The sequence below is a fragment of the Neomonachus schauinslandi genome, chromosome 2, assembly GCF_002201575.2.
Source record: "Neomonachus schauinslandi chromosome 2, ASM220157v2, whole genome shotgun sequence".
NCBI classification, from domain to species: Eukaryota; Metazoa; Chordata; class Mammalia; order Carnivora; family Phocidae; genus Neomonachus; species Neomonachus schauinslandi.
This window is the reverse complement of record NC_058404.1, coordinates 179330123-179338994: the sequence shown is the minus strand read 5'-3', so window position 1 is coordinate 179338994 and position 8872 is coordinate 179330123. Positions and strand designations below refer to the sequence as shown.

General features: G+C 34.3%; 1 non-coding gene across 1 annotated transcript; it reads left to right on the top strand.

The window, feature by feature from the left end:
• Positions 1–4560: 4560 nt before the first annotated feature.
• LOC123324253 lies at positions 4561–4722 on the top strand. The gene has a single exon (XR_006539732.1). It is a non-coding gene; the product is annotated as a U1 spliceosomal RNA (small nuclear RNA).
• Positions 4723–8872: the final 4150 nt, after the last annotated feature.

Below are 8872 nucleotides of genomic sequence, written 5' to 3'. Positions count from 1 at the left end.
AGTCTGCTTCTCCCTCTCCCTCTGCTTGTGCTCTGTCTCTCTCTCTCTCTCAAGATGAATAAATAAAATCTTAAAAAAAAAACAAACAAAAATAAAAACCAGGTTGTAAAATTTAAATGGATGATCATTTAAATGTTTCAAAGTAACACATACAAGTTAAATTTAGACAGTGTTATATGCCAAATTTATTTAATTTAAAATACAATTGACATAATAAGTAAATTAAATATAATATGTTAGAAGGTATTAGGTGGTACATGAAAAAAAATAAAAGTGCAACAGGGTTAGGGGGATTGGAATTGTGTGCATGTGAGAAGGTGTTGCACAAAGTAGCACACTGCAGGATTAAATAAAGTGATGAGTAGAAGCTAAAGAGAAGATGGCATCTCATCCCAAACTTGAGGAAGATGACATGCTTAGCAAGAAGCTATCTGATGTAGAGCAGTCCAGAGATTAGAAAGAGCTTGAACAAGTGCCCTAAGATAGGAATATACCTGACCTTTTGGGTCAGTGTCTCTGAGCGTAATGAGCAAGAGAGAGTGTTGAGTGTTGTAGTCAGAGAAGTCAGCCGGGTCATGTTAGGTAAAGAGGCCTATGCCTCTGTGAGGCATTTGATTGTTACTCTGAGTTAAATAGGGAATCATGGAAAGTTTTTGAACAGCCATGTTATTTACTCTACCTTAACTTTTGAAAGGTCAATGGCTGTTCCTTGAGGTTAGACTGTACTTATATCCAGAGATAATTCAGACAAGAGAATTTGATGATCTTCAACCAGAGTTGGAACAGTGCGGGTGGTTACAAGTGGCCTGATTCTAGACATACTCTGAGGATGGACAATGGGATTTTCTGATAGATTAGTTGGTGAGTTTGAAAGAAAAAGATTCAAAATTGACTCCTGGGACTTTAACATAAGCAAAATCTAAGCAACTGGAGGGATGAGATTGGCAACAACAGAGATCAGGAAGGCAGTAAGTAAAATATGTGTAGAAGGAAGGTCAAGAATTCAATTTAGGATATATTGAGCGAGATATTTATTAGACATTCTTTAGATAGTTTGAGATACGAATTGAGAGTTTAGGAGAATGCCTGGGCCAAAGTTCATCGAAGGGCATTGCAGCTCCCTAACAAAAGATAGAGAATAAGATTTGGAGCAGTCTATTAGTGCTATCCTGTCATCATTGCTACAGCATCCCTGCTGAATGCTGGTCTTATAAATCTAAGTACATTATATAAATCTCCTGTGCTGTCTTCTGCAAATATAGGTTTCTTCAGGAGGATCAGCCTTTCTCCAAACACTAAAGGTGATGCCAGAAAGCAGATGCTTAGGAGACTTGTATTTCCATAACTAAGAACTGTCACTCAACTGATTTCTGTCAAAAAGAAAGAAAATTTGCTCCAGGGAGATTTGGGGCTTCTCTCTCTGGAAATAATAAATAGCAGTATAATGTCAGACAGTCTTTCCATGTCTGGTACTTATCACCAATATCAACCATGTAAGGGTAAGCCACATACCCTTCACATATATATTACCATACAAATATAGACATGTGTGTGGTGTGATAGATGTGTATATTTATATATGAGTATATATGTGTATGCACAGACATTTTTTAATTTGGATGTACACAAATCTTCCTATTCTTTTTTTTTTTTTTTTTAAGGTTTTATTTATTTGAGAGAGAGAGAGCATGCTAGAGAGAGCACAAGCAGCTGGGAGGGGCAGAGGGACAGGGAGAAGCTGACTTCCTGCTGAGCAGGAAGCCTGACACAGGATTCCATCTCAGGACCCTGGGATCATGACCTGAGCCCAAGGCAGAACTTTAACCTACTGAGCCACCCAGGTACCCCCGAATTTTCATATTCAATAGTTGAAACGCATGTATTAGGATAGGCCGGTGAAATCGGCTAGTGTGAGTACTCCAACTATTGTCTTATTTTCTAGGTAGTTTTTTTTTTTTTTTAAGATTTTATTTATTTATTTGACAGAGGGAGACACAGCGAAGGAGGGAATACGAGCAGGAGGAATGGGAGAGGGAGAAGCAGGCTTCCCGCGGAGCAGGGAGCCCGATGCGGGCTCGATCCCAGGACCCTGGGATCATGACCTGAGCCTAAGGCAGACGCCCAACGACTGAGCCACCCAGGCGCCCCTTATTTTCTAGGTAGTTTTTGCAATTCTAGATTATTTCCTCATTTCCCTACAATTTTGCAACCGTTTATGATTTTATGACTAAAATGTTACTACATTAAAGAAAAATGAGAAGCAGTGATCATATTATTTAAATAGTCAGAAAATAAGCTAAATGTGACTATGTAGCCTGGGATGTTCAGATCTTCAGAAGGCATTATATGTGATAAATAATTGCCTTCTGCTTAAATATTCCCATATATTCTAGAAAATCATATTGAAGTAGGAAATAGTTTTCAGTTTTTTAATATAAAGGTACTCCTGTTTCAAAGCACATTTTCTTTAGAATTATTTGACTTTATGATGCATCTCAGATATCTATGCTTAGATGAAACAAGTTGATTGCAATTAGGGAAAGATTTATTATTTCATTTTTGTTATAAATTTAGAATTATTTGCATTCCCAGTAAAAACTAAAAACATGTTCACAGTAACTGTATAGAATTACATAAAAATATAACTATCCATCTCTAGTCAAGAAAAGCTAATAGGTTAGCAAAAACTTAGCAAACAGGTCATTAAAAAATGAAAAAAAGTAAAGAATTACTGGCTGTTACTGGCCTTTCTTTTTTTTTTTTTTTTTTTTGTTACTGACCTTTCAATATAGGAAGTTATTTTTTACAGACCTTTTTTGAGGTAAAATTACAAAGAGAGAACTGGACAGACACAATTCAAAGATTTTTGACATATGTGTACACCTATCTAACCCACATCCCTACCAAGACATAGTACATTTCCATCCACCCAAAATGTTCACTTGTGCTTGGCCCACACTGGTTAATCACTTTTTAAATTTATATCACCAGAGATTAGTTTTGCTTATTTTGAGGTCATATGAAAGAAATGACACTGTATGTACTGTTCTGTGGTTGGATTCTCCAATTAACATAATTGAGAATAGTTTTTGAGAATCTTTATTGCCATATGATGAATCAGGGATTTATTTTTTATTGTTAATTAGTGTTCACTGTACAAATATACTACAGTTTGTTTATCACTTGTCCTAAAGATGGGAGTTTGAGTTATTTCTGGATTTTGGCAGTTTCAGTGGAGTTGCTATGAATATACATAAGCAGTCTGTTTTGGACTTAAATTATGATATCTGTTCAGTAAATACATAGGAGTGGAGTCGCTGGGCCATAGAGTATATGTTTAACTTTGTAAGAAAATTCCAAAGGGTTTTCCAGAGTTTTGTATGAATTCACATTCTTTCCAGAATTATATGAACATCCCATTTGTTCTACATCTTTCCTAATACTTGATTATTTCACTCTTTAAAATTGTCTTACATATTTAATCTTTAAAATTCTAGAGGGTGTAGAGTGGTATCTCATTATAGTTTTAATTTTTACTTCCCTGATGAATAAATATATTGACTACCATTTATTTTCTTACTTGACAGTCATGTCTCCCTTGGTAAACTTTGTGCCCAAATTTATGTTTTGCTTATTTTTTAGAGTTAAACTTCTTATATTTTTATTTTTTAACTATAAGATTTCCTTGTGTTTTCTCAATAGAAAGCACAACACATGTACCACAAATACTTTGTTTCATATGTAACTTTCTTTTCATTTTCTTAAGGTGATTTTTCAATGAGCAGAAGTTTTCCATTTTGAAGAAGGCTGATTTTTTTTTTTAAGATTAGTTCCTTTTGCATCCTCTGTAAGTCATCTTTTCCTATCGTAAGGCAGATTAACTATTCTCCTGTTATTCTTTTATTTCTAGATACTTTATAGATTAAATTTTTCTCTCTAGGTCTATGAAATATCTCGAATTGATTTTCATGTATGTTTCTACATAAGAGTGGGATTTTCCCCATATAATTATCTACTTGTTCCAATATAACTTGTTGAAAAATCTTTTATTTCTCTCATTCCATTTCCTTAGTACTTACATACATGTGTGAATCTATTTCTGGACACTCTATTCTCTTTCAGTGAACTATTTGTCTGTCATTATGCCAATGACATATTATCTTGAATACTGTAATTTTATAGTAAATTGTGAAATCAGCTAGTGTGAGGACTCTATTGTCTTTATTTTTAGGTAATTTTAGCAAATTCTAGATTATTGCCTCATTTCCCTACAATTTTGTAATCAGCTTGGCAATTTCAACAAAAACAACTATTGAGAGTTTAAATGGGGTTGTGTGTGTGTGTGTGTGTGTCTATATGTATATGTATGTATATGCATATATGTATATATAGCTTTATTTAACTATAACTGTGTACAAATATTTATATATAAATCTCTCTTTATATATAGAAGATATACCTTGACATAACTAGATCTTTAGTATCTTTATATGAAATATATCTTTCTTAAATATATTTGGGGGATAATAGAATATTATCAGAAAAATTAAAAAAAGAAGGGAACTTACTGTCAGGGGAGATACCATGATCATGAAGGTAGTTTTCCCGGGGTGAGGCTTATCCATTCATTCCAGATGTGCTGACCCCTGAAATTTCCCCAAATGTGGGAAACTTGACTGTGTAATTTGTGGTAGTGGGGGACTGCGTTTGAACTCTCACCTGATCATTAAGTGGTTGAAAGACAAAAGAAATGGATGAATGAATGAATGAATAAAAGGAAAGACGTTGCTTGTCGGGGATGATAGAAATTTTGATCAGAAGGTGGGCCATTTAAATTCCCTTTATTTATAGGTCAGAAAACTAAAGCAAAATAAATTATTTTGTTATTTTCTTTTTTCAGCTTCTCACAATAACTTGAAGATATAGCATGGAGGTACTTTTTCAGGGTCACAGATGTGGCTAATGGAATATTTTCTGAACCCCATCTGGTGTCCTTTCAATCAGTTACACATGCGACCTCAGGATCAGTTTGGACTATCATAACTTCAAAATTGATATTCCACATTTGGAAAAGAAATTACAACATTCCAAAGTATTCTATTCCCATAAAATGGTATGTTGTGCTTCCAAGCCATTGTTCATTACGTTCTTTCTACCCAGAATTCTTTCTCCATTTTCCACATATCTGAGACCTGACCATTCTTCAAGGTCAAGTTCTCCATCTTAATGAATTTTGTTATTTGGCATTTGTTATTGACAGCTTTGTTAGGCAATGATTTGTATTTTTCATTTCTACTAACAAGAGTCCTGTGTACAGTTGTAAATGGAAAAGCACTGTCTTAAATAATTGTAACCCTCACCATATCATCAGCAAAACTTCACATACAGGTACTTGGAAAATAAATATTGATTGGATAATAGTGGCCATGTAACAAGAGCTAACATTGATCATGCCTTACTGTATGCACACATTTTTCCAGATTACTCTTACAATTATATGACTCGGGTAATTTTATTACGTACATTTTATAAATGAGAGCAACGAGAAGTTAAAGAACTTGCCCATGTTCACAACTCTAACAGTGGTCGAGTTGGGAATAAGCATAGACAACCGGGCATCCATAGGTTCTAGGAATTAGGGCCTTGATACTTTGGGGGGAGGCATTATTCAGCCATCGCTCTTAAATATTACAGAAATATTAAGGAAAATATCCTGGAAAAGACCTGGCAAGTCTGGTCTCCAACAACTTCTCTGATCTAATGCAATACCACTCCAGTTTTCTCACTGTCTTCTGAGAGTACTGAACTCCAGGATGTTCCCATTTTGGATACCAATAATGATACTATTTCAGGGACTTTACATGTGGTGTTTACTCTGAGCAGAATGCACTCCTAGATAACCACTGGTCTCACACCTCACTTTCCGTACATCTCATCCACAGTGCTGTAGTATCACAGACTTTCCATACCGAACACCGTGTCTCCCATCCCCCTCATTGTCCTGACCTGTCTTCTTTCCTTTATAGCAGATCATCCCATCCCGCAACATACATTTTTTTTTCTAAGTCTCTCTCCACTAGACTCTAAGATTCTTGAGGGCAGAGACTATTTGTATTCCCACTGTCTCTGGTGGCTGGAAGAAAGCTCATTTGTTGAGTGAATAAATTCAAGTCCATAGCTCCTGGAATTGCAATTTAGATTCCTCTTTCAACAAGAAAAATATGTGCATTATGAATAAATGTAACTAAAATGACAGATAAGTATTTTATTTTGTGTCAAAGGGAAGTCCAAAATATAACAAAATGGATAATTCACTCTGCTTATTCACAAATTAAGTCACATGTATAGCTTATAATTTATCTCTAGAAAGAGCATTAATAAAATAAAGAAAAAATGTGTTTATGCCATTAATTTCCCAAAACATTAGCTCATGAAACAACGCTAGAGCCATATTTTACTGCCATCACCATCTTATGCTAATAGGACTATACATGAGATGATAAAAGTTTGGTTTCTTATTAAATGCAAACTTTAAAGAGAAAAAGAACTTTAGGAGTAAGTGGTATTTGGATTCGCATTAATTCAGTTTTGGATTAAAGTTCTGTCATTTGTTTGCTGTTTGACCTGTTCTGCAATTGCTTTAGGAAAAGAAAAATCTATGCTGTTAACCCATTTTCTTACCTGAAAAATGATAATAAAACACTGACTTTATTGGTCATGTGAAGGAAGTTAAATCTCATATGTGCAATCGATTTGTAAAATGTAAATCCCACATTAATATTTTTTACTAAAGAGACAATAACACATGTCTGCTCTTCAAATTTCTCATGGGTTTATTAAACTTAGTTATTTAAAAATTTTTTTTTAAAGATTTTATTTATTTGAGAGAGAGAGAATGAGAGAGAGCACATGAGAGTGGGGAGGGTCAGAGGGAGAAGCAGACTCCCTGCTGAGCAGGGAGCCCTATGCGGGACTCGATCCCGGGACTCCAGGATCATGACCTGAGCCGAAGGCAGTCGTTTAACCAACTGAGCCACCCAGGCACCCTATTAAACTTAGTTATTTTAAAAGTAATCTGTTCAAAGACTAATTTTATAAATTTGTAGATGTATTAGTGGAGAGAGAGAGAAAGATACTACTCTACAGAAAAAAGTGTGTTTGGAAAAATCTTTCAGATTGATCCAGAAGTAATCAATGTCATTTTATTATCCAGATACTCTGAATACTGGTATATTGCTTTGTTTATGTTATCCTTTAATCTTAAAAATTCACTAATTTTATACAAACAATTGAAATTTACAAATACTTCTTTATTTTCTCAAAGACACAAAAATGATTTTAGATTATACTAGTGTTAAGAAATGTTGGGAAAAATTATAATACACTTTGAAATTGCTTTACCATAATTAGCAGGTTTTTTTTAAATTGAGGATCATCTTTACTTCAGGTTTTCTAATACACCACTTCTTTAAAACAAGTATTCTTGCCAATTATCCATAGTCCATAAAACATTTGTAAAGAGCTACCCAAATAAATATGTACATCACATTTTCTCTGGTTTTCCATTATATCACTTGAAAGGCACAGAGGCCCACATTTTCTTTTGAGATAAGTGTCTAGAGTAGTGCTTGTGAAATGTTATTGTTTGTTTTCCTTTTTAGGTGTAGCAGAATTTTTTTAAGAAATTTAAATTAGTTTTCTGAGGACTATTCTCCAGGTAAACTAACAACTATAAAACCCCAATAGAGACTACAAATATTGACTTAGTAGACCTACTTCATGCACTTGTAATGAATTATCCAGGTTTTTTTAATTTAAAAATTTTATATATTAATCAAAATAATAAATTGAGGATAATAGAACCATGTAGTAGTCCAACTCTTGACAGAATTCCAAATAGTTAATATAAGAGGAAGTTCATCTAGGTCAAGAGAATACAGAACACAGAATTCCAAATAGTTAATGTAAGAGGAAGTTCATCTAGGTCAAGAGAATACAGAACATTCAGTGATCTATTTGAGCCAGGACAATCTCATATTCTCTGTGTTTTTCACAATGCCTTATAACATAGAGCATTATGGTATGTGTCAATTAAATAATATGCATGAAACTTAGAAAGGTGTAGATCTCAAATTAACTTGTTTTGATGTCTGTTCTTACCCTAATAGAACTTTGATCTGTAAACAGTGTGTGAAATTACTTGAGTATATGCTTTAAAAATAGATACATAAATAAATAAATAAATAAATAAATAAATAAATAAAAATAAAAATGCTACCTAAGGGGGTGCCTGGCTGGCTCAGTCAGTAGAGCACAGGACTCTTGATCTCAGGGTCCTGAGTTCCAGCCCCATAGTGGGCGTCGAGCCTACTTAAAAAAAAAAACAAAAAGAATATAATAGCAAAAAGAAATTTAAAAAAATGTATGGTCATATTATTTTTAAAAAATGCTGCCCATAAAATGGCTTTCTTGGGCTATACTGCAGTTAGTTTTTGAACTTCAATAACCATAGGCTGGGAAAAATATATTCACTGTTATGCATAGTGACATAGTATACAAATCAGCTGTAATGTAATACCTGCTTCGGGTCACACATTTGACTGTTCTCCCCCCTCACCCCACCACCACCCCAAAATGGGAAGTGAGAAGAGAGTCTTTTTGGTTTTTCAAGCAATATGTTAGGCTAGGAAATTCCAGATTTTGAGAGAAAACGGCAGTAAATATGATTAGAAACTAACTTCCTAATCCTCCTGACTCCCATCTTCTGCAATACAAGTGGTTAGGAGAGATGTATAGCTCTCTGTCACAGATGTGGCTAATGGAATATTTTCTGAACCCCATCTGGTGTCCTTTCAATCAGTTACACATGTGA